The sequence below is a fragment of the Ceratina calcarata genome, unplaced genomic scaffold, assembly GCF_001652005.2.
Source record: "Ceratina calcarata isolate Rehan_Ccalc_2016 unplaced genomic scaffold, ASM165200v1 scaffold88.2, whole genome shotgun sequence".
NCBI classification, from domain to species: domain Eukaryota; kingdom Metazoa; phylum Arthropoda; class Insecta; order Hymenoptera; family Apidae; genus Ceratina; species Ceratina calcarata.
The window spans coordinates 417,813-445,732 of NW_017180156.1; the positions used below are offsets into that span (position 1 = coordinate 417,813).

The 27,920-nt window shown below is 50.6% G+C and overlaps 1 long non-coding RNA gene across 1 annotated transcript in view; it reads right to left on the minus strand.

Moving 5' to 3' along the window:
- Positions 1–27,920, minus strand: part of LOC113465117 (uncharacterized) — a 70,400-nt gene that overhangs the window by 8,075 nt on the left and 34,405 nt on the right. Inside the window, exon 2 of the long non-coding RNA XR_003389943.1 lies at positions 27,773–27,856. This is a non-coding gene — a long non-coding RNA (uncharacterized LOC113465117). The remainder of the gene's footprint in view (positions 1–27,772; positions 27,857–27,920) is intronic.

Consider the following 27,920-nt stretch of genomic DNA (forward strand, 5'->3'; position numbering starts at 1 on the left):
GGCGCGGTAGTGCAACGGGTTCGCAATTTGGCGGCCCCGCGATGGGATTCTCGCGCGTATTATTTCGCGGGAACCCGGGGAAATGTGTAATTCAAATGAGTTACGAGTGCGCGGTATCGCACTCCTGGGAAGTAGGTGCTAAGCGGTCGGATATGCTGATAGAGCCAGCGGCGGCGCGGCGAGCTGGGTGATACCGTGCGAGCCGTCGAGAACTGGGATCGCGATGGGGTTGAAAAGCTGCGAGTCGGAGAGAGACACGATGGACAGAAGGAGGGAGGGAGAGAGGACGATAGAGAGGGTTAGAGCGGAGGGACAGGGCACGACGATAGCTACGTTTGTAATAGTCTGGCGATGGTACGCGGCGATGAGATGTGATCGCTTGGCGATGAGCTGCGGGCGAAGCTGATGGTCCCGCAGCGCTCAGCCACGCTCGGTCTCGACCAAACTCCATATACCGGATCCTCCTATCCGCCTAAGCTCGCTTGTAATTTCCTTTTTTAACCAAAATCTCCATTCGGAGAGGACAATTCTCCGTGGTTCTACGCCAAAGCCATCGGGAAGAACTTTCGTGCCGTTTCATAAATATATATAGAATTCTCGCAATTAATCTACGGTATAAATTTGAGGGCGAATCAGTCCGCTATGTAATTACGTTTGGCAATTTCTCACGCGAAGCTTCCGTCGCGAGACGATCTTCGAGCTTCGATAAGCTCGTCCTTCTGGATTCTACGTTTCGACTATCGGAAAGCATCGTTTCGGAGCTGCACGTTTAATCAGGACAAAGAAGCAGAAATCGCTGAACCGTCCCGAGGAATACGTTCACCAGTCGACGCTCGGGGCGGCCGTGATAAACGGTAGTTTCGAGGCAGCGCGGCAAAGGAACGACCGATGCAAAGTGATAACATAATCAGGTGATAATGTGGCAGTCATATCTCATCGCGAGGAACCCAGCCAGAGAAAGGTACAGACGAGCGAGAAGGTTCGCGCGTAGGAGGGAACCGGTGAAAGGGAGACGGGCGAAGGGCTCTCGAGACACGAGAGTGAGTAGGAAAGGTGGCCTCTCTCTTATTGGCGCTCGGCTTCGCGACCCTTCGAAATGAGGGCGGGAGAGGAACGCGACGAATGACAACACGATTCCGAGGGCGATGCGAAGTTTTCGCGAACACAGCCGTCGCGACGCGTCGGTTATCTTTCTAAATAAAGGGGGGAAAGGATCCCGACGCTGATTCGCTGGTGATAACGCCTTGTCGAGATGCACTCTCATTATTCTGCCAGATACCCATCGAGAGCGCGAATTAATTGAATCCCGAGACGAACGCCCACCCAAGACAGCCCCCGAGTCAACCCTCTCACTCTTGGCGACGACGTTCAATTCTCTCGCTCATCCCGCGATTAATCCCGCCATTCCGATCCCCTTTTGCCGATCCAATTAAACCCGAGGAGACATCTTCCCGTTCCCGTGTTATTTCGTTATATCTTGGCCACTATCGAAATCCACGCGATCAGATCGATCCATCCGGAACATTAAATTGATGATAATGAATTTACTTAAACGTCATTTTTAAGATGATCGCGACGCTCGCGAACCAATTTTTATCCAAATTTTCTTCCGATAGAAGCGTGACCCTGTTCCAGCCCGAGCATAATCGCGTTACGAGCCGTTTCCAGGGTAAGCGCACCGGCAACGTTCCTCGAGATGGGAATGTATCAAATCCGAGTTAGGGCCACGGCCGGCAGCCTGCGCCTCGCAATCCCGCCTCTCTCTTTCTCGTTCTCCTCGTCCAAGAAGAAGACCTTCTCCGTGTTTCCCCTTTCTCTCTCTCCGCTGCTCTCGACTTATTATTTGTAGCCGCAGCGTGGTGGTTTGCCGGCGCGCACCAGCATCCATTTAATCTCTCTCAGTGAGGAGCAGTTTCTTTGATCAGCGCGCGACCGCATCTGCCTGGTAATATCTCAAGCTGGTCCTGCAACCGGCGTCCCGGGCGCGAGCTCCCCGTCTTGCCCGTACCGAGGCATTTGTTCCTGTCAACCGGCACCTCTCTCTCTCTCTCTCTCTCTTTCTCTCCTCACACTCTGTCCTCTCTATCCGTTCGCTTTACTCTCTTCTCTTCTTCGGATACGTTTCGACTCGTCTCGTTCTTCTTCTTCCATCCGCCCGGTCACGGTTCCACGAGGTTCCGCGTCTTTGCGTGAACACCAGTCGCGTGCATATCATGCTACACACTCCTTCGAATCAAGGGAAATATTTATACTTCGTCGTCCCTAGCGTGCAAACTTTTTACGATGTTTACCAAGAACGAATCCCTTAAGATTTGGAGATCGACGAACAACGCGAGGAAGCACGTGATGATATACCGATGATTAGACAATTCGAGGTAGGAAAAGTATTTTAAAAGCGAGGTAGCGATCGCTGGAATATATCAACTCCTTCGTAACCATAAGAGCAGCGGACATAACTCAGGCGAAATATTTTGGCTTCTGGTATTTCCAACGAGCATCCCGATAATTAATACCGACCGATTCGGCCTGTCCTCCGCAATTTTTGCGCCATTTCTCACGTTTCGGTAGCGTAACGGTGCGTCCTTAATCCCTGCGTGCCTCTCCGGCTCGGCTCTCTTTATCAACCTTATCTCCTTCCGATGCACGATTCTCAAACAGATAAGAATCATCGACGCGGCAACAAATTTGTTGATTGGTTGCAAAAATGTTCATCTTTTTCATTCGAATATCGCCTTAGATACACGATAATCCTTAATAATGATTCGATCGGCGACTGATCCGGGATTGCTCGCGTTGTAAATGACGGTCGGTCAAGGATCGTTCGTCGTTCAATTAACAACTAGCGCGACCTCGCTATTGTTGGATCCCGGGGATTCGTCGCGAGGAAAACAGGAAACGAAATGGAACGTACGGTTCTCCGTGTTGGGACAACTCTGGAAAGGATATATTATACGAGCCAGAGGGACACGCGCGTACTCGCGAGCACAAAACTGTACGCGTGTGTGCACGCGCCACGACGGTGTGTCGGAGATACATGTGTATACGGTAGTAATATGTAACGCACTTTGGAGTAATGCTACGTCAAAGCCAGCGCCACCGAAAATATGAGCCGGCTGCCGAGCGCCTCGCTAATGCTCGGCCATTTATTATGCTTACATTATTTCGAGATTATTAGTCTTCTCCCTACTCTTTCTAAAAACCTTACGTAATGTTTTGACTCGCGACCCGCCGTCGTCTCTACCGCGATTTTAATATAATGTAACCGCCCGAAAATTTCGCTGCCCCTAATTCGTTAACCGTATTCTGCCCCGTTTCTTGCCTCTCCGATTTGGAACGATGGCCGAATTTATTCAGCGGGAAACTCGCTGGCACGTTTAATTAAAAATCTCTAGACTAGTTTCCCATCCTTTTTTCTCGATCCGTATCCAAACGTTGGTTCGAACAACCGTCGTGGAAATCCACGTACACAGGTGAACTAGACGGGCAACGTGAATTAGACAGCTGTCAAAGTCCCGCGGCGGAGAAGATCGAGTGGGCATATATGTGGTGCGCGAAAGGGGCATCAAGAGAGAGCTTAGAGAAGAGGGTCGAGGGCGAGAGGGAGGAAGAGAGGGTTTGGCAGGCAGGCGAATGGATTTGGATGTGGAATGGAAGCGAGGCAATAGCGGGAGGAGGCGTTAGAGAAAGAAAGACGACGACGATGGAACACGGGCAGAGAGAGCAACGACGAGAGATGCTGGGAAAGGGGGACAAAGGGGGTGGGACGGGGTGAGCACTGATAAATACCACGCCATTTCTCTTTGTGCTCCCCGGCGAGAGCACAAACACAGGGCGGCTCCCTTCGTTTCAACCTGAGCGAGAGTAGCTACCTAAACCTTCCTTCCTCTCCCTCTCTCTTCTTATTTCCCGTTCCTTATCCTTCCTCATCTCTTTTGTTGCCCGACTTCGAACTTACTCCACCTGCTTTCTCCTTCGCGTTCACCCTTTCTCGTGGCTGAATTCTCTTGTTCTTCCCTCGAGTCACCTTCTCTCTGTTTATCTTTCGGCGTTTTCCCGTTTTCGGTTTACTCCTGGGGTGGCTCGGCGAGCAAGGGTTAACGATGTCCGATGAATCCGACGCAACCCCTCGCCTCGAACGAGCGTCGATTGATTTAAATCCAAAGTTGTAGCGGGACTTCGAGCAATACTCGAACACGGACATCTTCATTACGAACGACGATAGTCCCGGTGCTCATTATGACTCGAATAAAATTTGAGAGGAAACAGTTCAGCTAACGAGACGTGGTATCAAAACTGCAGACAATCATTCATACTTTTTTACAAACATACGCTAATAATGTTTGATCGATAATCAGAGAGGGAGAGCTCGGAACCGGATGATCGATGAACGACAGGATCACACGAGGGATAGAACGGACACGCTCGCTCGAGGCGAGTCATCTCGCGTGTCTTCCGATCCTTACAGGCCGCTGGAGCAATTAAGGCGGCCTTTTTTCGACGGATTTTCTTCGGCTCGCACGAATGGCGGTTGCCCGATTTCTCCTACGGGATTGGTTTTAAAATTAATGCCGCGTTTCTCTGTTTCGGCTTCTTAATGGATTCGGGGAGGAGCTCGGCGAGAACCAATCGCCTTACGCAGTCAACCTGAACCGAAGTGAAAGCATGACACCCACGAACACCCGGATCCCCTGAGATTACACTTTTTCCCTTTTCCCTACCTTTCTCCCTACTCTTACTCGGTGATGGTTTCTACCTGGTCATCGGTTCCAACGTCTCTGGTGGCAACTCAATGGAGAACACTTTTCCCTAAAAATATCTTGATATACCCGAGACTTCTTCGAAGCTTGCAGTCGACTTACGGCTGGTAAATTGATACGCTCATTCCAGAATTCTCCAACAGATACAGTGAGGACTGATAATAATTTGATATATCGCTAGGTGTAAATCCATTGTTGCACGGTTCAACTTGGTCGCTCGTGCAACAGCGACCAAGACAAGACTGTTCTCCAGACTCTTTTCCCTTCCACCGACGTAACTGTTTTCTGTTTCCTGCGCAATGAATAGGAGTCTCCGGCCGAGCGTGTAAACGTTTTCGAATATCGATAGACCCACTGGTGCAAAAATAATCAGTCGAGCTGAATCCCGTTATCTCGTTCGCTCGCGGAGAAGAACGAGCGAGTCCCACGACGCGAGACTTACAAAGGCCCGCGATTCGTTGACGTAGAAGACGTTTAGCCAAGTACATAGAGGCGTGGGCGTAGAAACGTTGCGTAGGCCCCGCCGGGATTAAGACGTCAGGCGCCCGCGGCGCTTGATTAATGCGCCGCATTCACGGGAACGAAAAGATCCTTGCGCGCCCCCTTTTGCGCGGGATCTCGCGCTCGGTCAAACCGCGTATGCATGCCTACTTACTCTCGGCCGACGTTTTTCTAGTGCGACGCGGTAACGAATAGCAAAGAGCGAAGCGGACGAGGCCGGGCATTATACGCCGCGGCGACGGACACTCGACTATTTAATCTCTCCGTTGCGGGTCTTCGGAGCATAGGCCGGTAGGAAGAGAATGGTGTTTAGAATCGATGGGGTCTGAACGGCTTCGCGAGCCGAGGGATTCTTCTAAACGATTTGACGAGCGTTAATTTATTCTGCGCTTTGTCTACTTCTCAATTTCGCTCGAAAGCCTTGAATACAATTATTATACAGTATGTTGAATCAGGTAGCCCGAAGGACATTAACGTGCCTCGGCAAACAGGTATATCGACTGCATCATTATACCCCAGACGCGCCGGTCGAAGGTTCCACTTTAATTCCTTCGCGTACACAAGCGTGGAGGGACTCTCGATTCAAGATCAAGGCGATCGATTAAACGGGCATGTAAATGCGCGAAATTTCCTCGAGTGGGCACGTAACGTAAACAGGAATTTTTTTCTATCCGGAATTACCTGTAATTTCGCTCGGCCAGGTTTATTAAGCAATTATAGCCGGCGGAATAGCGAACGTCGTTCGAGGGTCGTTGTTGACAGTACGTACGTACTTGGGATAACGAGCTCATTAACCGAGGATCAACTGCTCCAGACCAGATCACCTGTCAAGTATGGCGTCGATAGCCGTCTCTGCACCTGCGAGCCAGCGATCCTCTCGCCAATGTTCGTGGCCTCGGTCTCGATTAACGGCGCGCGGGAAAATCACTTCCTCCGCGATACCGAATCGGAATCCGTGTCGATTATCCGCTGTGACACGTCACAGTTTATTGTAACTTTTTAACGACAGAAACGAGATTATTGTGTCCTCGTTATAAAACGAGTTCGCTGATTTGTTCCAAGTAGTTTCGGTCTACAGATCGAAGGTTTCGAAGGAACGGTCGATCAACTTCCTGGTCCACGAACAGGTCGGAGATCGTCACAATTGAAACGTCAAGAGGACAAATGAGTGCACGTCAACTCGGACGGAAAAGTTATTAACGAACACGGTCCCTGGGAACGAGAACGCAACGGGTCTGCTTTGTCCGACTAATTTTTCTTGTCTCCCGAAAGAACGCACCGAATGCAGTTGAAAAGTTATCAAAGCTAAACAGATCGGTTTTCATTAAATCCCTTTGACCACGTGAAAAACTTGGAGAAGATAGGAGCCCGATAAACGAGCGCTCCTAACGCAAGGTGAATCAACTTTGCGGGATGGGAACCGAAAGGACACCCAATTGAAACGTCCCGGGACGAAGGATAGATGTGTGTCACTGGTTTGAGGGAGGTCTGACCACGCGGTTGCCATTTTGAATTTCTCCTCTTCCCGATGGCCCGTTCGGTCCGGCGTTTGAGGGATCGTAGGCGGAGATGAAGCTTTTACGCCGTAGAACGGAGACGAGAGATGGAAGGAAGACCGACCGACCGAGGGATATGGATGCCGCGGCCAGGTATATGTATACCCGAGGCCCTGCTAGGTATACATACAAGGATACACCTTATTCCGAGCGAAGGATAAACGCAGCGAAGAGAGAAAGAGAGAGAGGCGCGGCCCACGGCGTCATTTATCATTGCTGGAGCTCATTAAGGCCGAATCTGCCGCACGCTGATCGTCTGGGATTACACTTTCCTCCTGCCGGTTCCCTCCGGGCGCTTAACCCTCCATCCCTGAAACCTCGCTTCTTTCTCGCTTTCGCCGGATCGCCTTCCTCGTTCCGCTAACGAACGTCTGTCCGGGGTGCTCTCGTTAAGGTGTGTCTCCACCGGCGTTCGCGAACAATTCGTAAACGGCAATCAAATTTATTTCTTATAACGGATCGTTCCTCCGCTTCTTTACCAGTTCTCGTTTAATATTCAATGAATTGTCTCTTATACCACAGAGTAGTTGTACCAAAATTGAAAACAATTCGGCAGAGTCGAAGATAGTAAAAAACGAATTGGGCGTTCGTTTACATTTATAAAGTAATTGATGGAATACGAGATCGAGTTCGCTGGTGAACGCGCACCCTTATTCTCTCTGGCTCGGCTTCTTAACTGTCGATGAGCCGATTGCTGTTTGGCTACACGTAGGAGCTTATAGCATGAGAGAAAAATGGTTATTCGTGGTCGGTTCGTTCAGCTGCGTTTCGGGACTGGATTCATTCAGCCGGCTCGAAGTATTGAGATGTCAAAAGTGCCGATTGGTTTCTCGCGATTGGATACTATCTCCGAACGACTACCGTCTTCGTTTCTGACGTTTTCATTTATTTTAACGCTTTGACGTTTGTACGTTCGCGGACGCAGACGAGAATAATCGTTCGGTACCCGTGAGAAGATAAGTTCGCGAAAACGTTTGCCGCGATGCGATTGTACAATCATAGGTTCCTTTAATAACCCGTTCATTAATCATCGTCTACTCCTCAATTGAATTCTCGTATCAAGCGTGTTATCTCTCGCCGACACGGGAATAAAATTTCACTTTGACGAGCGTCAAAAATCCTCGGCAACCTCTCTAATATCCACTTTCGGATCGCACGCACGATCCTCTCGGAGGTAATCTCCGAGGGATCTATCCGATCCTCCTCGGCATGCGATCGCGGCATCAGGCCACGGGTCGTCGTCTCGTTACACCGGTTTCTTTGGTGGTTTCACCCGGGAGCGGGTTCGCGTAGCGTGGCAAAACTACTCGCAGACGCCATTTAACGCGGTCCAGCGTCCTCCTCCTTCCGGCGCGATGATGCTGACCTCGCTCGGGTTTTTCCGCGACGTCCTCCGGGCGAAATCCGGCGAACCCGGTGCATTAGCTCGGCCTAATGACACCACCGCGTCCCCATAGGGATCCCAAGTAGTGATTTCTTTTCTCCGCGCTTTCTGTTACCCGTGTTCGGGTCTCGGGCTCATCTATCACTCGCCGCGAAAAAACCACGGCTCCTCGCATCGCGTCTTCTTCCATACGCTTTCCACTCTCCTTCGTTCTACCCGCGGTTCTATTGTCTATTATCCCTCCTCCCGTTTCTCGTCCGCTACTCGGCTCCCAGACGTGAAAGTTAGGGATAACTCTGGTATTTCACATGACTGTTGGATAAACGATGCACGAGACTGTTTGCTTTATCAATTTTCACTTATCCTCGTAGGCTTACCCATCGCGTGTTACGATGCAAATGTGGCAATGAAAAACACGTAGGAATACAAGGAGGATTTACTATACTTTCATGAGGTTCGTATTTGCTCTCGGGTCTCCGTATACGTCTGTGAGCCAATCGGGGCCAACAAATACCCTCGATCGTTAAGGCAAACGTATCGACCAGACCGGGGGACGTTCAGAAAGCAGCGAAGGAAGTAAACGACAAAAACGGTAAAAAGCGAAACGATCCACGAACGGGGCAACAAGACGGCGAGGGAGGAAACTGGTCGAAGAGGGTAAGATTGCCGGGAGCATTTGTCGCGAGTAGAGCAAACACACCCGGAGACTCCATCAACGTCTCGGATGTTTCTTTTCGGGTGTTGCCCTGGCCACAGTCGCATTCGACGACCCAGCGTTCCTTTTCCCTATCGCTTTTCGGTTTTTGCGCTACCGCGAACCACCGTCGCGGCTGAGAAATGCCCGGCTACTTTTATTTCGCCCGGTTCCCTACGTTAGCGATTTTTCCATCACCGCGGCGAGATATTTCACCGGGCAATCTAAGAGTCGCAAATGGAGTCCACAATGAGGCAGAAATGGCTTGGCGCGCTGATGGCCCCGGCATTTGTCTTCCCTCTGTTCCTTCCCTTCCCTTCCCCGTTCTCTTTCTCCTCGCTTCGTCGTGAACGCGCGCCTCTTCCTTTCCTCCCGCTGCTGCCGTCTTCCTTTCGTTCTCACTTGTCAATTCTACCAAGTGGTTTTAAAAATATTTGCATAAATCATCGGACGCCTTTTATTTCAGGAAGCGCTCGGCACGCACTCGAAATTAAGCAGTGTTTCGATCCAGTCGGATTTCTCTATCCTAATTGGCAAAAAGGAACGAAACGCAGATTGCCGTTCCGAACCTCTTCATCTTTCCCGGTTTAACCAACTATTATAAGGCAACTACCTAAAGACGCTTATTAACGATATCATTCGCAGCAGCTGCGGTTCGCGAGGGCTATCTTTATGCAAAACGCGGGCACAAGCGTCTGCTGGAAAAGAGCGAGGGCATCGGAACGCCGCCATACCGACGTCGCGCCCCGACGCGACGTGCCGCCATTTTCTCCGACGTCCCGGGCAATAGCCGCGCAATTATAAGTCCATCAACGTTGAACGAAGCTACGCGAGTTTTTCTGACAACGGCAGCGATCGTGCGCGCGTACCGCGCACGTCCGAGAGAGACGGCGAGGCCGGTAACGCGGGCATTTCGTGCATCAAAGTCGGTCTGATGCGATTTTAATCGCGGCCACCCCTCCAGCTTTTTCTCCCGTAAGCCGCCAAAGGCCGACGGACAGCCTCCAACCCCTGCCGGTCTGCCCGGTGTAAAACCGATTAATTTCGTTTCTGCGCTCTACGATATCTAGCCGGAGGAATCTATCCCGACGACAATCGCGTTCCGCGATTAACCCTGTTCGGGATCGATCCTGCTGATTGTTCTAATCGTCAGTTTGCGAATACAATGTTGAACGCGACGAAACAATGGGATATCCGATAACACGAAAGGGGTCGAACGGGAAACGAGAAAAGGCGGAAGGGTCGTTTCGTTTTATAAGTTTCTGTAAAGGACAGGGGTCGCGTTGTCAGCGGCAGACTGAGACTATGGGCAGCCCGTGGACATAAATATGCATGTCTCCGCGGGCCCATGGTTCATGTGCCGGTGATCGTTATATCTCCATCTGACCGGAGACTGGAAGAGCCAGGGGGTTGGTCGGTGGTCCGGTAATACATTCAAAGTTGGATGTAGGGACTGCCGGGACAGCAGAGAGTAACGGGGATGGAAGGATCGGGCAGTCCCGCGAGCGGAAGCGAGAAGGGGTGGCGAAGTAGGTGGACGCGGCAGAGACGAAGCAAGCCAGGGGGGTGGAAGGGAGGAGAGGGGGAGGTTTCTCGTGTTTCATTTCCTGAGCTCCTATATAACTTTGTGCTCAACTCGACACCAGATTAATAACGGCCCCACCTATCCTATTCTGTCCCGACCCCGAACAAGTTCGTGCTGTGTGCGGAACCCTGTGCCCGCTCTCTCGCGCGATGTCTCGTATCGCTTCCCTCCCCCCTCTCTCTCTCTCTCTCTCTGTCTCCGGCCACCGAGACTCTTTCCGGATGCGCGACACGCTTGAAAATTTCTGATCGTGTTACCGATCCGTCCGTCCGTCCGACGCTGGACCGGACGAAGCCAAGCGCTGAAAACTTCGCCGTGCGGCTGACCGATGCGACTCGTACGCCGAACCGGAGTAATCGTATTTCATATCGCGATCGCCAACCTGTTATTTGTTCGCCGGCATCCTCGGGCGACTGCGCGCCGCGGGAGAATATGGAGCGCATTCCAGCCGCGTTTCTTTTTTCCTTCGGAAACGAAAGAAAGTTGTAAGGAGGATGAAGCGGGGCGATGTTTTAAGCGTTCACCGTTCGTTTCGCCTCGGACCGCCTCGATCTCGCGATTACAACCGTAGAATCGCAGCAAATTACCGCGAAACGATTGTGATTTCGGGTAGAAGACGCGTTTAAGGACTTCCTACCACCCCCGATCGACCTCGGATTCTTTTTCACCCGACGCACCGCGGTGGCAGATCTCCGCCACTGATTCGGCCCCGCGCGAACATGATGGTCGCCTCGCGTGCCGAGATAAATGTACCGCAGACACGTTATTACCTATCGGTACGTGGCGCCGGGCCCACTGAAATGCCGCGTCATATCGTAGGCAGATGTATGGAAGCGGCGCTCAAGGAATACTCATCTACCCCACGGTCTATGTACGTACCTATACATACGCGCAAGATAGAAAGAGAGAGTCAGAGCGGACACGCGACGCGGCTAGGATATTCTGGTAATACGTATTTGATTACCGCCACCGGACACCCTCCCGTTCCTGTTTACGCGAAACTTCGATGGCTTATTGAAAGTATTTCCCCATGCGATCTAAATATACTTCGAACTTGTTCTTCTCTCGGATCCGACCATATCGTTTGTAATTTCGTGCGAAGATCCGATCGATAAATCTTCAACGTTTTACTAGCATCAGGGAGAATTCACGGATCGAAGCGAACGAAGGGATGCAGCGGCGATAATGATGATGACGTCTGTGGTCATTACCGCGGAAGGAAGCGAACCGTCCATTTCGTTTCTTTGGCCACCGCGTTTTAAAGGAAGGTAGCGAGCGAACAGCTCGAGGATCGTCGGCCCGAGGCTACGTTCTTCGAGATTCATCGCGTGAAATGAAATATTTTATTCGCGGGCCTACCCCCGGTTCCTATCGCGGCCAGCAATGACAAACGCGTTACAAAATATTTTTAGATTAGCCGAGCCGGTCGATTTATGAGCGCATTAACCGCGGGTATTCCTCCGCGTCGTCGGCCCTGCCGATATTAACACGTACGAAAGTGAATTACTGCGCATCAACATGCATCCCCGAACATATTCCCACCGACGTCTAAAGTATGACCGTCCATTAGCGGTTGAATCGTCCTGTTCGAGTCGAAACCAGTCCTCTCGCTTCCAGCACGCGGTTTACCCGCGTCCAATCGTAAGCGATCGTGCTTTCGCGAAAACGAGACCGTTTTCGGCGTCTCGAATCGGCCCCGAAGACTGGTACGTTGTTTCGTGAAATTTCGTACACGCGAGAAGCCGCGCCGGTCCAGCACGGTAGTCACCTGAAGACGGATGCCCGCCATTATTCTGGATACACTAACAGATGCCCGTGCTTATTAATTTAATTGGCCGCAGTTATGGCCGATGCATAGCTAATTAAACTCGCAAATGCGCCGTGACTTCGAGGAGCTGAACCTCTTCGACCGACTACTAAATTCAGTTTTGTACACTTTACATGATCTCATAAAAGTTAATTATCTTAGAAAAAACGAGAACAAATTGAAATACCATTTGGTAACCCTCTCGATATTATAGATAGTTAATTGCCCGAACGCTCGTAGCCTCGTCGCTCCAGAGTCGAGCGATCCAACCAAAAAGCGAATACCCTCGATCCGCGAAACAGCTCATCAAACATCCATAACGACAGCTACAGGAAAACGGGGTAGTTCAACCCTTATCGTTCCGCCCTCCGTGCGCGAACGGTCCTCGCAGTTTCGGCCGAACTCGAACTAAACCTCCGACAAGAGTCTCGCTAATGAATTTGGAAAGTGCAATCAGTATCGCGGTGGTTGCGGGTGGAGGGCCGCGAGGGGGTGTGATTTCAGGGTCCTGGAGCCGGCGAAGCGCGGAGTCGACGGAACGAGGAGGCGAGGGACAAGGAAGAAACGGGAACCACGGCACCGTATCCAGAAGCGTAGGGGAGGAAAGAGGGATGAAAGAGGGCGGATGTGACGCGGAATGATGGAGCGCCGACCGTGGAGAAAAATGAGAGTGGCGGAAAGGCGAGGGTGGAGGGACGCTGATGGATCGGCGCTCCTCCCTCCGTTGCACCCTCTCTCGCGGCTCTCTCGCGCCCCTCCGTACCACTACCCTCCGCGCGATCCACCCTCCGCGTTCAGGTTCGCGCTCCCAGGGGTGGAAAAGCCCCGCAATATTACTCATAGTCCGTGGGCCCCGTCCCCCTTCCTCCCTCTTTACCCGTTTTCCTCTTCCTACGGTTTTCTACGCTTTTATCTCTGTCCCCTTTTCTTTTTCCCGCTCTTTGTTCCCTTCCGTTCGCCGAGCTTTTTATAATGTCGTTGTTGCCGGTGTCTGCTGCCTTTTTTCATCGATGACGAACAGTCGATTCTTTTGTTGGATTAAACGCCAATGGTAAAAAGTATTCGATCGGACCAATAATACGAGAAGGATACGCGTGACACTTTTCTACCCGCGTCGTTTAACGCGACAGCTTAATAGAAAACGTTAATTGTTCGCGGTATCTGTAAACTTCCGAGGGTTCTTCGCGTACTAAATTGCTCCGAGGTTTCAGTGCTTTGAATCCATCACTAGTCATTATGTTCGCCCCGACTGAAACCATCCCTGACGGCACCCCGCAGCAACAGACCGTCGAGAATTATTTATTCATACTCGATCTTCCGCGAGCAACCGCCCTCCCTGCGAGAGGAGAGATCCTCGCTTGGGGTGAAAGTTAGGGGACCCGCGTACATCAAAATCTAGTTGCTCGACACGATCAACGAAACAAAAAATTATGTCGATACGAAACGCCCCGATGTTCGCAACCGCAATTTTTCAACCACGAATAAATCAGTTTTTCCCGCCAAACATTTTCACGGCTCACACAATTAGGCGCTTCATGATATTGACTAAATCGTTGATAAAACAAGTGTATTTGCTCTTAAATGAATTGACAGCGCAACGATAAACGTAATCGATCGGCAGCAAGTTTGGAATTTCGTTGCCGCGACTAAATCTGTTAGGCGCTATCACCCCGACATCGAAAATCCGTGTATTTATTCGTTGCGTCTGATGCGAAAACCCATACGTTTTCCAGTCATCTTTTTCGATCCGATAAATTATAAGTTTGCGCTCGGTAGCGGATTCCTGTCAACTCCTGTGACACGTTTGCCGAACTCGGTGATTGGTCAACGGGGTATCGGATGAAAATTACGTGTCACTCCCGATGTCGGACCTTTTCCGCTTTTTTCCACTTACTTCGGGCGAAGTACTCCTCGTCTTCCAGTCGCTCCCACTGATGTTTCATATTTTTGTATCGCTTACAAGTTGGTTTGCGAGGGTACGAATATTTGAAGTCCTTAGAAGATAAACTGATACGAAGAGATGCCCCGTTAATTGCATCGAGGGGAACGCTCGGTGATAAATCACGACCGATGGCTAGACACTTAATAAAACGATTGTCCGGCTGAAAACTGACAAGCCACCGGTGACTTACCGTGGACAGAACCATAAATTTTGGCAACCGCCATCGTCGCACCGCAAGGTGGCGAATTCCGCAAACATTCCGAGCAAACAAGTAGTATATACCCGCGATAAGTCAGACAAGGGATTTCATCAAAAGCGATCCATCCGAGGTTGGCGCCAATACGAAAACTGTCGGCGTCAGAAGTGGCTGGCGAGCGGGTACGGGTACGAAAGGATGGCTGGGGGCAGGGGGAGGTGGTGACTCGTCTGGCAGGTACTATCGGGCCCGAGGACTGAGCTTTTGCACGGTTAGCGCGATTCGGATGGCGGCGCCGCGAACCACCATTACTCAACTATTCACTCGGTAACGCAATCATACGTCACAAAGGCCTTTCATTTGCAAGCGCATTGTGGAAACCCGGGCGATATTAATTGCCGCGGCTCGTTACCCTCTCCCGGCACCGTGCCCCTCCTCGGGGGTGGCCGAGCCACCCTCCGGAGCCGAAAGCCCTCCACGCGAACCGCCAGGGCCACGGGGCTATTCCCCGTATTACGTATTCCGGTGCCATGCGGCGGCTCTGTCCCGCGTTCCTGCCACCCGACAACCCTCGCTTCCTCTCGTGCCGCGTTTCACCCCCGTCCACCCCTTCTCCGCAGCCGTAGCGCTACGCTCTTTCTAAAGCATTCTTGCGCTTGACAAATTCGTCGTCCGAGGACGACGCGAGCGTGGAACGTGACTGCCTCCTTTCCGCTGTGTTCGCGAATATTAATTTTTTGCGGCGACCGGAGTGACTCGTTCGCGTCCACGGAAACGAGGCTTGTCGCATTTCGAGAATTTAATTAAACAAAAGCTCGCACGGGATCATTCGACTGATCGTTGATACGTTCGCTTGCGAATGACGCGAAGAGTTAATCAATTCGATATTGGAAACCTAAACGCGACCAACGCCGCGATCATAAAAAATATTCTAACCACGATCGAATTCGTTCCGATGAACAATTCCATCCTTCTCTCCCACGAGGCGCGAAGCAATCACGCTTGGAATCTTCTATTTGCATGCAACGCTCCAATCGAGCCACCCGAACAATTTTGGTATCCACGCCGAATTTTTCAATCGCGGCCCCGCGGAACAATTCTCATCCCTCTTCGTTCTGTAATGCGAGCACATGTAACGTTTATTAGAAGCATCGCGTCGCGTCGCGAACGTTCTTCATATCATGTATTCTATTTCCGCGCTGACACCGCCAGTCTCGTTTATGCAAAACTTCTCTCGCCCGAGTCGAGAGTTCCTGAAGCGCACTCGCGTATGCCAAATACAACGACGGAACAATGGGGTAGCTGTGCAAGAACCGTGTTTCGAAGCGTCCTCGAGCGCGTCCCTACCGTCTTTCTCCGCTGCGAATTATCGCGCGCTCGTTCCTGTTTAACTCCAGTCTCGTTGATTTAATCCGTAGAGAAGTCTTCCATGCAATCTCGCGTAACAATCGTATCGAGCCTGTTCAATAATTCTTTGAACGCAAGAGACCAGTGGACGAGGCGGTAAAATCGATTTCTTGCCAGGTTTTCCATTTACCTCCTACGTGCGTAGAGAGATCGGTTTGAAAAGGATCGGTGCGAGTGACAAATACAAACCTGAAGACATTCCTCGAACGGACGGCTATATTGATTAATCCCCGGGCGTTCGGATCGCGAAGACGGTGAAGCGGGGCAGTCACTCACAGGCACATATACAATATGGCCACGATTTTTCACGTCCGCGCTCGGATACGCCGCTTTATCACGCGTGGTCGCCGTAAGAAAAAAGGGAAGACAACAAACGCTCGAAATTGGATTACGCTCCGCCGCGCGTAAGATCGACCGCGTTATTATACATTAGAAATGCGCGTGGTACCGCGCCCGAGTTATTCGCAATCGATTTCTCTGCGCGCTTTATAGGCTACATATAATCGATGCCTTCGATCTCGGTTCGAACCGCCACGCCGCGTCAACGGTGTGATAATTATAACTGTTCGCCGTTTTTAATAGACGCAATAAGCGAAATCACTCTTTTTCCGCGAGTATGCTTCGGAGGAAGCGTGTAATTTTCCCATCGTGCATCAGAGCAACTGTTGCTAATTTAATGCTGGCACGAATTGCGTAACTTCTGCTATTTCCACGATGTGGTTGAAAAAAACGCGTGTACGCCGACGTATTTGTTCCAACATCTGATACTAGTTACTCGCGTGGTGGAAAATCCATACTCGGATTTAAGCGATTAACTATAATTCATGTTTCTTAGTACATTATCGCGATCTTGGAAAAGCAGAAACTCCACGCGGGGAAGCCTTGTCACGATTAATACCTAAAAGCCGTGCGTGTTCGAGTTATCTCGAGTACAGGGCCGCGACGTGTCCCGCTCATATTCTCGGTCCATGTTTACCGTGTCCCGAGCATGTTAGAAACCCATCTCCCATCCGGGATCGGTCGAGCTTATAAGCGTCGCGCGCGACGAATACACCTTGAAAAATTGTCTCGACCAGGGAAAAGCTAGCGCGAGACTCGTTCTTACCCTCGTCGAGTCTGCTCGGTCTCGGAACGACGACAGCTGGTCTACGGGTCAGCCGATTTCGGTGTACGAGCGTGTCTCTCAGACGCGCTGCTGCTTTTCAGACCGAGGGAAAAAAGCCGATCGGTGACGTTTGATGGATCGCGACCAGGACACCCTGGACGAACAGAGAGCCACTCCATGTTTTTCCAAGCCGCGCTCTTCCACCCCGAGAATCCTTACGCGCGCCGGAATGGAGAGAAGAACAAAGACATCAACGCTGATGGATGCCCGAGCACAGTAGTCGTGAGCCGCGCCGAGACCTCTCATTGTCTTTGTCTTTTCGTTCGCATTGTCTCCGTTTCCTCGGTTGATTTTGATCGTAGAGAAGATCGAGAGCCTTCCCGCTCCTCTTCAAGCGGTTTTTCAATTGGCTGCCTAATAATAGCGAATGATGACAAAAATCTTCAATGTAATCTTACGCCATCGATCAGAAATTCAGCGAGTATCTTCGAAATTCTTTGATGTTCCTCGCGAAGTTAAGGCCGCGCTTCCTGCATTATTTTTCATTTCGCGCAGGCACCGTTCTCGGATTACCGCGCCATTAATTACAGAGACCGCGTGTCGTAAAACTTTCGCGGATCTCCTCGCATCGATCAAAACATCCACAAATCATCGTCGACAATTATAGCTCTTTCATAAGCATAAAAGGATTCGCAGAGATTAACTCGGATCGCGTGCGAACACCGATATCTCCGCGCAATCCCGTTTTCGCCACGATTCCACGCCGAGGGAAAAAAGCTTACGCATCCTCGAGATTCGGCGTCCTTCGCGGGATAGGAAGGACTATTAATTACTGTCCGCGATGGCCGGGGCGCCCGGCTAAGGAAAGTAATTATGTGTCGCAGCCCCGCCACTTGGGGCTTAAGACGTACGAGCCGCAACAAACGTAATTTTTTAACGCCTCTTCCGAGCTCCGAGTACGGGGAATATGCCTGACACCTGGCACAACATTCCGAGATCGAGGCTTTAAGGCGATATAAATGATGTTGGAAGTTATAAATATTAAAATTGAGGAACTCTGCCCGTACGGACGTTGCGTAAAGAATAAAGAATGTGTAGTCTCTAATCTCCGAAGGTATGGCGACACATTATTCTTGAGTTTTTAAATATTCACAGCAATGCCGATGTTGGGAACGATAAGTATGTTAAAATTCTAAGCCAGGTGCAATTATTTCTTGGAAGAGTTCGGAATTGTTTCGTTCGAAAGATAGGAGAACGCGGATCGCGGAGCTCGTTCGAAGCATGACAAATGAAATCGGGCTAAAATAACTCAATCGCGAACGTCACGGGCAATGGCTGGCATAATTCCCGGCGTTTGAACGAAGCCGCGAGGCGGGCATTCCCCGGGTCCGTCCTGCTCGTAGCAACTTCATTCCGTGGCCGTGGCCCCGGCGGCCTCTCCTCTCGCCTCTCGCTGATAACACGAATTTAGCCGGGGCACGGGGTTGTTTTGCTCGCGCAGAAAATGGCCTCTTTTCACATTACGCATATTACGTAGCGAGAGCCCTTACCCGGCTATCCGTCGCGGCGGCAAGCCGGTCATCATCATTACGCGGCCGGGAATCGCGATATTATGCTTTATCTTTGGCAGCCAGCGCGCCCTGGTTATAGTGGTTACGTGCGGCCCGCAACGACGATTAAGTATGCAAAGCTCGAATTTGAATAATGAGATCTTAATGATACACTCGTTCGGCGCTCTCGCCGGAACGGCCCGAAAAACTTTCTCGCGGCGCTCCAGAATTGAGTGGTGTCCGGTGACATTTTTGAGTCGAAACGAGTCCATCTAATTCGACTAGCGGTTTTCGCGAAAATTTCATAACTACCATGCGGATCTTCGAAATGGTACACTGAGAATGCGTCGCGAAACGAGTTGCGAGCCACGAAAGCAATTAGCCCCGTGATCCGGCTGACCAAATTCCCGGGGGATCTATCCTAATTGCACAATTTGTTAACGCGGCCCGTTGTTAAACCGTCGGGAAGGACTGGGTGGCGGGGGATCGGCTGGAAATTAAAAAGCATTAATAACGCGGGACCGGGGATCGGTCGAGCGTGTTCTGGTCGAGGTTTCCTCTGTCCGGAAGAAAGACGCGAAGTACGAGGAAGAGGAGGAACGAGGAAGCCAAGTTCCTCGAGGCCTCGGCGAGGGTGAACGCGGACTAGACGTAGCCGTTGGTCGCTACGTAATTTATTTCCCTTCGCTTCCGCGTCGCGGACGTTTCGTACGAAACGTCGGATCGACGGTGGGGTAGCAACACGGCCCGATGAACCTCTATTCCCCTGTCGAACCCAGTCCCCTTTCATACGTCCGCGGCGAGGCATCGCCCTTAGGAGAACCGGTGAAAATTTCGAGAAAGCCGACGCCATCGTATAAATCACCGTTTATCAGCCAACGCGAGGCTCGCAAGAGCGAGCTTCGACGTGAAATCATTTTCAGCCTGGTGACCGTTCCTCACCGCTACGTACAATTACGTATTCCAGACGAAATCTCTTCGTTAGTTTGCAGATGCATGAACTCGCCTAAATATTCACCATGATCGATGAACAATGCCCAATTATTTTTATCTTTTTACCAACAGCATCCATTAAACTATAACTGATATCCACTGACGTCATTATACGTAAACTGCTTCAGAAATAACGAGATTTTAAGTAAAATTCGATAATCGTTACTGGTCCCGGTATACGGTTGATGGACGAGTCGAAGAGACAGCGACAAGGGGTCAACATTTTTCGCCATCCCGGCAGAATACTGCGAAAATTCGTACGGAGTCAGCAGCCCAAGAAATGCCTCTGATAAATCGTACTCGATATTTTTTTACTCTCCCCTCGTTCGTCTTGCGGAAAACGCGTTCCCGCTTCCACCCTCGACCCGATCGCGAGTTTCATGATTTCTTCGGCCGTGCTTCCGGTCCTATTCCCCACGATCTTCTGCGAGAACTTCAAATAAATTTCTAACGCCGTTTCCTCGAATCGGTTTCCGCCAACGAAAAGTGTGCTTCTTGAAATTAAAGATTCAACGCGATCACGGATTATTCTCTTGCGCAATTTCAGCTTTGGAGAGTCAATAGCTATGGAATTTTAATTACCATCTTGAAATGAAATTGCCGGAGTCATTAGATTTGGAAACATCCAATGCTTCCTTGTTTGAATTAGAGAGTAATTTCGAAATTCACCTCGGACCGTGAAAAATGCGTGCAAAGCGGACGTTAAGAGGATCCACGAATTTTCGGCAAGTACCGCGGCGTAATGGCCGGTTCTCGAGCAAATCGAGAAAAAGAAAACAGGAGGAATACCCCGGCAGGGTTACTTTAAAACCAGATACGAGCAACGATTTCAACGAGCAGAGACGAGGAAGAGGAAACTGAAAGGATCTCGGAGAGTCAGTAACCTTGGTGGGATTTATGGCGAAGTCCTTCTCGCTATTCGTGACGCGGGAAACGAAGGTTGTCCTCCGCGATAGAAGAGAATCGGTTCGGATCCCCGGCGAGAACTTTGAAATCCTTTTCGTAACTTAAAAACTGTCCTTGATCCCCGATCACGATCTCGTACAATCGTTTAGCAAACTCTATTGTCACCGTTCTTAAGAAATCGGGTTAAAAGCCCGCTGTAATCTTGTATGCCCATTGTGCTGCAGTGTAGCTGGGTTTCACGCTGCGATCTAGTAGCATCATCGACGTTTAGTCAAAAGCGGTTTGGGGTCCGTTGAACCTCGAAACGAGTTTCCTAAGATAATATTTGAAACACGAAAGAGGAAGTTCCTGGTCGAATCGCATTGCGTTCGAACAGTCGAAACGCATAATAGTGCACGTGGGCCTTTCACCGGATAAGTGGAGCGATTGAGTCGGGCCGATTAAACGTGGCCGTCCGACGCATCGAAATTTGCAATGCGATTAACGCTGGCAGCCCCGAGGCTCGACGTAACGGTACAGGCATCGACTGGAAACGCGCAACATCTTTCTCACACTTTTTTCATCTCATTCGCTCCTTTCTCTCTCGCGAATTTTTTTATTCGAGTTCTCGTAACACGGCGACAATTCTGGACCGGGTGAAATTCGACGAAACGAGAATGATACTTTGATGAAGGGGTCGCGATGGCGGCGGTGGATGCAGGATGTCAGGTGGCGGCGCGCTGCCGGCTCTAATTAAAAAGCCGTGTTGTTGGCATCACACCCGGACGCGTAACCTCTTTTTCCCCGGGTATATATATTTTTTTCTCCCATTTTTGAAATGGCCTCGCGCGTCGCGCGACGCTTACGTAATACCAACAAGCTGTCCCGCTGCCGACACCCCCGTTTTACCGACCACCCCCGCGCCGCTGGTCCAAACGAGCTCTCTCGCGGTGTTAACGTCCACATGTTCGGTGCTTTCACAATAACTCTCTCTCCCTGTGCGCGCGCGCTCGCGGCCGGTCCGGCTCTCGCAATTCAGACACAATAAAAACTCCAGCGAGACAGTTTGGCGGGCAAGTGTGATGAAAGGGCTTTCGCGAAAATTTTTTTCACCCCCGACGCACCACTCTGCCTAGTTCCGTTTTTTTTTTTTTCATGCCCGCGTTGTTTTATTTTCTCTTTTTCGCGGGTTTCCGTTTTTTCGTTTTAATCGCTACGACGTCGTAGTACTTGGTGTCCGACGCAGACGCGCGTATTCGGAGTGATGGACGACGCAGGAATCGTGTCGATGACGAGCTCTGACGGGCCGCTTCTCAGTCCCTTTTTTCTCTACGATTCGTCGAAACCGCGCTCTCTGTACCGCGTCACACGCAAACTTTGATGGATGCGCGCGAAACAATTATCGATATAAAAAATCTTCGATCGAACCAATTATTTATTCCTGTTTCTCGGTACGAATTCTTATGCGGAATACAATTTATTCTTTATCATTTATTCTGCTAAAACTAAACGAGGGGTTTTGCGATACACGCGGAGCATGAGACGGCGTCTAACGATTAGCTAGCAAAAAACGAGAGATTCCCAAGATGGAAGAATCCCGCGCCATGAGAGCGTGACGCATCCCCTGAAGAATCAGGCTCTGCCAATCCGTTGCAACGACCCCTTAAACCGAAACTGAATCGAACGCGCACCGCCACCCCTGCCGGAGCTACAACAGGCAGGGCGCGCGGAGAACCTACTCGTATTATCCACAGTGACAGGATGGCGGAGTTATTAATGGCCGCGACAGTGACAAATGACGAACTGTCGGCGCAAGCAAGACTGATATGGCGGGGTCCTTCGTTCCTCTCTCCTTCCTTCGGCCCGTTCTCTCCCTTTCTAACTAGTCTCTCATCTCCGTTATTCCCTCGTGGTCTTCCCCCCCCCGTACCCTCTTCTCTTTATCCCCTTCCTCGTCCTCGACTCGACCTTCCACTCTACCCGCGTCTCCGTCAACCCTGGACAAACTTATTCGTTCAACGGTCCGAGACGTCTAAACGCGATACACGCATAGACCCGTGTCCTTCGAGCTCCAGTATCAATGATCGCATCGAAATCTCCCACGGAGGGACTCTCCCTTCGCTATCATTGATATTAGGAGTCGGTGAAGCGGAGGGCTTCCGCGGGATTAGAGAGAATCCGAAGTTTGCTCGGAAGGGAGCTGGCTGTTGTTTGTTCTGAGGATGAAAAATTTCGATACGGTCTAAGTGGACAAGTCCGTATCCAACTGACTCTGCTTCGACGTTTCGGTCTCTCGATTCGACTACGCGTTGATCGGTACATAGACGTCCCGCGTACCTTTCCGTCTGCTCCTCGTTCCAGCGAGTGCCTGTTAAAAATGTCCCGGCATTCTTTCACGAATGCGTAGGTATATACGCTCGCCGGAATGCCGGTCCCGCGCGATAAACGGACAGAAGCGCGTGGTGGACAGTCATTTTTCTGGTTTACCACCTGGAAACATGTGTGCCGGCGCTCGTTTATAATCCCGAACTAGAGCCGCGATCGGAACCGATTCGTAAAAAGGTCGACGGAAGAACGGGGCACCGAAATAAAACCGCGTTCCTGTACAAAAATCAAAATAAATATCATTTACAGATTATCCTCGGCGATAACTCATGCGCCGGTTTTGAATAGACGACGGGGGGTCCTCTCGTGCCATCCCCTTCCCTTTCCTCGGCCTCCCTTAGCCCTCGCCGAGCCTCCTTCGAATCCTCTTCCTATCGTTCGGTCGCTGCTTTGTATTCCGCGTCGCTAGCTCGCTTCGCTTCCCTTTCCACCGGCGCTCTTCTCTCAAACTCCGCGTTTCACCCCCTCGCAACACCCGCCGCTGAATTCTTTTCGCCGAAAATCATCCTCTCTTCTTTTTCTCCTTCCTCGGCGCCTTCGTCATCGTCTCCGGGTCTCCGGAAGCCCTCGGGTTTGATCCTTAAGGCGACTTGATCCACCCCCTACCATCCTCCGGCGCACAACTTCTTTGATCCCTGGTCGACCGCTCAACTTCGAAGGATCACCGGCAAGATTTCCCCGCGAAAGAATTCATAACTTTGCCCAGCGACTTAGCCCAGCTCGGGGGATGATCGGAGGTGGTTACGTAGCTCCGAGGGGTTTTCGTCGACCCCGCGCTCGGAGAATAACGCCTAGCAATTTCCGGAATGCTGAATCCGTCCCTTCGTCGGAATGTATGAAAAAATTACGACCTTATCCTCCCGCAATCATTTCCTCGAAAAGGACTTGCAACTGTTCCATTTTAGTTGGCAGGGATTCAAAGTTCAAACTGTGTGGACTTTCCTGTGCCGCATTTTTCAAGGCCTCGAAAGCGTTGATCGACGACTGCTAATCGATCGGGACGAAACAAGGAAAAAGTGTTTCAGGCCAATATCGTTGATCGATAGATTAGGGGACAGGACAAACGCGGAGGAGGGAATTGGAGAAACGAGACGGGAGAGAAGATGAGAGAGACGGAGGAGCAGCACGCGAGCCTGATCTGCTCATGAGCGCGGAAATCCCTCGTGGCAGGCTTGGGGTTCCGAAACATCAACGTGATTGCGTTCCTCCGACGAAGGTATTCCATTACCCGGGAGGGTGAGCCGGTACACCACCCTCATTCCTGTTTCCACCCCCTCGAAGCGTTCGGCCAACTCAAGCATCGACGCGCAAACCGATATCGCTCTACCATCGGCGTCGTTGCGACTACGTCTATAGTTTGGTGAACTCCCGTCAAGAATTAAACATCGGTTCGATCATAGCGAGACTCGATCGAAAATGTGGATTCGGTAAAGTTTCTATAAAACATTTTTTAACAGGTTCTCGTTATGGCGTTGCGGTATTGTAAAAAAAAGCAGCACAGGGTGAGGAATTGAATTAAATTCCACGCATCAAACGAATTAAGGCGAACTTCAACCAGAAATTGATACAGGGACGCCTGTCCTGTTTTCATTAACATTCCACAAATCCAGCGACGAATTAAATTACTTCGGCATCGCCAGGGCTAATGAATGTCGGGGGTATCTGGTATATGTATAACGCCGCACAGGGGTGGCACCGGAAGAGGAATAAGAGGATCCTCGCGCGACTGGAGAATAAGACGGGCGGTTGATAATCGATAGCTCTCGAAAGTTCAGTTCATTCGTTTCTCGAGTCGACCTCGTTGCTGCGAGACAACCTCCGCCATGATTAAATTGCCTCGTGGAAAATGGACATCTCGCGTGCAAGAAACACGGTGTCCTTTGTCTCTGCGCGAGGCTCGAAGCGATTAGATTAATTCTTCGATCGAATATCATTATCACGATTTACATGCCAATCTTTATCAAGGCAAAACGATTATATCGTATATCGTAATATCAATTTCTTGGTGTTTTTTGGCAAGCTAAATTCTGTCGACGATATGCATTCGCGGCGAGAAGGAATGAGAGAGAAAGCAAAGCAAAGCAAAGCGATCGATCAACGATCACTTGGCACCGCATTAACTCGTGCTATCGGCTTCGGCGGTTGCGTTCCCGCGGTCCTTGCGAGCGTTCCGCTTTGCCGAGCTCTTCTATACACGTACGTACGTTCGTACATACGTGTGTTCGCGTGTAGATGATAGGTAAAGCTACGCCGCGCCGCTGTGGCGTCCAGATTCCACGACAGCGGGAGCGGAATGGGAGGTTGGAAGCGGGTAAATGGGGTTTCGCTGGGAGTGACGCGGGGCTAACCGAGCGGAATCACGAGCTCCCAGGAATCGAATCCATGCGTCACCCAGGCCTGCCAACACCATTTGCAGCTACCAACTTCCACGGACCTTAAGTTCCGCCGGCAGACATCGACCGGAAACTGCTCCCCCACGGTTCGGATTAAAGATCGCTAACTTCCTCTCTCCCTCTCCCCCTACGTTCCACGAAGAGAATCCGTCGACTGGATGCCCTCGAAGCAAGTGTATCGCCTTTTCATAAAAGCGACGGACAAGCGCGACGCAAGATTCGTTTTACGTTCAGAATTTTAGTCCGCTATCCGGCGATTCTGCCGTTCATCGTTTCAAATTGAATTCCATTAACCGGGAACGATACGATCGACGGTTGCTTGGGCGTCGACAAATGGCACGCGGACTGCTGCTATCGTAACGTTCGCGCCTAATGAGATGCCATATCTCTAATCACTCTTTCTAATTAACATTCAAGGTTTTCGGTCGAGAACTCCATTTTAAACAAGTCTTCGGTACCGCTACCACTCTCGAATCATTGGGATAAGATTTCGATGCACTTGCCACGTTACTAACGCGATCCATTATTCTAATTCATCAATAGATGAATGATAAACAGTCGTGAAATTAATATAAACGACAAAACGTTTGGAAAATCTGGCACACGCACGATGAGCTCCAGGCGAGATCAACGATGGGATCGATGAAAAAGGAGAGAACAGGTTTCTCGGCAGGTAGCGGATTAATGGTCGCTTCTCGTTGCGAAACGGGACGATCGGGACAATTTGGGAGGGCGTGGAGAACCGGGCTGAATTCCACGAAGAGGACGATGGCGGGAACAACGATTCCACGCGAAACTCCCGGGCCGTACCTAAGCAACGTTCTCGTCCACGCGCCGCGCGCGTAAATGATGGCGCCCAACATTATCTATTGTGCGCCCATTCCATTTAATATTGTATTCCATAACGCAAACAAAGGTAAAATGCGAATTAATGTACTCGATTTATCACGCTTTTGTTGCGCGCTGGGACGCGAGCGAGCGAGCGACCGAGCCGGAGCTTCGTCTTTCTCCCCTCGGCCCACCGCGCAACCCCTTCATCGCCCACCCCCTTTCACCGTTGGATGCGATGCGCCACTTCGCGGGCTTCGACACCAACCCAGGGAATATTCTTTTCCTCTTGCGTGCTCTCGACGTATTTTTCTCTCGAAATCTCGCCTCCTTCGCCCTCTCATTCGTCCCGTTCCCTCTCCGCGTTCGTTCGAAACCTCTTTCGACGCCGTTGCAGCGAGGTTGTATCGTTCCCAAGGACGTTACCTCGTTCCGTGAACATTTAAAGCGTTTGCAACGTGAATCAGGGTTCTTTCGGTATTGTGAGAAATCCTCAATGGATCCTTTATAACTGAACAAAAGCAGCGGAAAGAATTTGGAAAATAAAATAATATCGTACGAAGCGGTAACGTTCTATGTTCCTTTCGCATTTCACAGCCGACGATCGCTAATGAAGATCGTGCAATATGAGAGGCGAGCGTAATAATTCAAGCTGGGCACCAGGAGCACTCATAAATGACTAAACGGACAAGAGGATGATCGCACGCGAAAGAAAATAAATATCGAGGGTCCCGATTTTGGGAACGTATCAAATGAATATCACGGCTTATAAATATGATATTTAAAGCGCAGTTCCGGTTTCGTTCAGTTCGGTAATTACGCGGATGAGAAAAATAGCAAGAGAAAAATCGTGACACAGATGTAGTCGCGAGAAACTTTTCCACGCCGAACTTTCCAACGAAGGTATCCCGGGGAGTTGGTCGCATTCATCATTGTTCTTGCCAACGAGCCGACGACCTTCTTCCACTTCTTTTTCCGTTCCCTCACCCTTCTCGCCCTTCGATTTCTTTTGATACGCGCGACGTCACCCCGTAAATTTGGAAATGCACGAAACGCGTTTCGCGGCGAAGATTCCAACGACGGCGACACGCTTAACCGCGTCCCGGGCAAAAAGACACCGGGTCCACGAAATTCTGCTTTAACTTCGATCACGGACAACAGTCTGTTCGGAAAAGAAAACTAAAAATCCCCGGTGATCTTTATTGGCGACCTTTTATTTCCGTCGCCGGATTGGAAACGAAAGGAATGAAATATTTTCTTGGCGAAGTGAAGCCAAGAAAAACTTCGTCCAAAAAATCAGTTCCGATTATATCGAGTTTGTGGAGAATTCAGTAGATTTCATTCCAATATAAGGAATTGTTAACTGCAATACTACTTGTGGATTAAATATTTTAAACCCGATGTCCGACGTAAAAAATAGCGACAAATTTCGTAAAAACCGGAACGCGTTTGGCCTGGACGCGGCACTCGAAAACACGGAAATGACGTCGGGGGTTGACGAGGCGAGGGGGGTGGCGATTGGCCGAAGCGGGCGAGCGGAAACGAGCGAGAAGAGTGGCTGGTGACAAACGGCACCGCGCATCGCGAACACTGAATAAAACAAATGAGAACGGAACAAAGCTGACAGTGGCGGCCGAACGGAACGTACGTACAAACGCGGGATCCGAGGGTGAAAGTGGGCGAGGCCTCCGGGCCAAGGGGTAGTTCGGCTAATGCGCGATGATTAAACTAACGGCTGCCACCGATCACTCTGCCACGAAAACCCCCTCGGTTCAGCATTGTTTTTCTCTCTTTTTAAATTTACCTTCTTAAGTTTCCGAACAAAATCCTTGACACGATCGCCTGCGTCCTTCATGGTCGTCCCTTCCATCTTCCTGGACGTTCATTTCTACAAACAGAATTATATCGTGGATGCAGAATTATTTGAGAATTTCATTGTCGACCGCATTTTA